This window comes from Octodon degus, unplaced genomic scaffold (genome assembly GCF_000260255.1).
Source record: "Octodon degus isolate 3935 unplaced genomic scaffold, OctDeg1.0 scaffold00085, whole genome shotgun sequence".
Classification (NCBI taxonomy): domain Eukaryota; kingdom Metazoa; phylum Chordata; class Mammalia; order Rodentia; family Octodontidae; genus Octodon; species Octodon degus.
This window is the reverse complement of record NW_004524661.1, coordinates 3,355,030-3,356,039: the sequence shown is the minus strand read 5'-3', so window position 1 is coordinate 3,356,039 and position 1,010 is coordinate 3,355,030. Positions and strand designations below refer to the sequence as shown.

The window sequence follows — 1,010 nt, the reverse complement described above, 5'->3', positions numbered from 1 at the left end:
AAAAAAAAAAAAAAAAGGGTAGTAATAATAAACAGCTACCCTTTATAATTATACTGTATACCAGAAGTTACATGGCATTATCTCATTCAATTATCCAAACAATCTTGTGAGGTAGACACTGTTATTCTCCCCTTTTTGCTGCCTATTTTGTTAAACAGGTCTTGTCACTATTTCTGGTTTACTTCAAAAAATCTTAAGCCTATATTAAATTATTCTGGATATTATGAGTTCTAAAATTTTGTTTGGAACATTGAGGAGGTAAATGAAAGTATTTCTGAAGTTTGTTGTGGGAAGGGAAACCCTCTTCATTTTTATATTTCATGCCCTAGAAAAATATGAGAATTCATGAACCATGACTATATTTCCTGTACACCTTAATGTTTTGAACAGTATGTAGTAGTGATTTGGGCTTATTGTGCCTTTCTAGGTAGAAAAAAATGTTTAAAATGTTGAGGCCTATACTATAATTAATCCATTTGAAACTTTATTTTTAGACTTACTTTCATGCTGGCAGAAAATATGCAAGTCTGGGATGCTGGGCTCTGACCTGGAATAGAAAGTGGAATATAACTATGGAGCAGCTAAGGAAAAGAGGGAAGTAGAAACATAATGAGAGCCACAAGGGAGCTTGGTTCAGTGATACTTGTGTATTCCTGTTGTAGGTTGGTGCAGTATGTACATTGAGGGAATGTGTGGACTACTGTGGCTATAAGGCTGCCACATAAAAATTCAGGCCAAAAAATACTCAAATTGGCATTTCTTTAGGAATAGCTTGTTACTTTCAGTTGCCTATCATATATTGAAGTCTGTGCCAGTCCTCCATAATTTTTTAGTTCTAGCTAAAAAGGAAGAACTTTGTTTTAGTAAAATGTCTCTAACAAAAATTCTTTTAAGCTGAGAGGAAAACTGAACTCATTTTTTAATTCTTCCAGATTGTTCCCACATGTTCTATATCTTTAGATGATATCATATTTGTAAACAGAATGAGTCTTTCTTTTTTTTTTTTTTTT

The 1,010-nt window shown here is 32.8% G+C and overlaps 1 protein-coding gene across 2 annotated transcripts in view; it reads left to right on the top strand.

Annotated features, from left to right (window-relative positions):
* Ranbp17 (RAN binding protein 17) overlaps positions 1 to 1,010 on the top strand; it is a 390,835-nt gene that overhangs the window by 14,153 nt on the left and 375,672 nt on the right. The window lies entirely within an intron of this gene.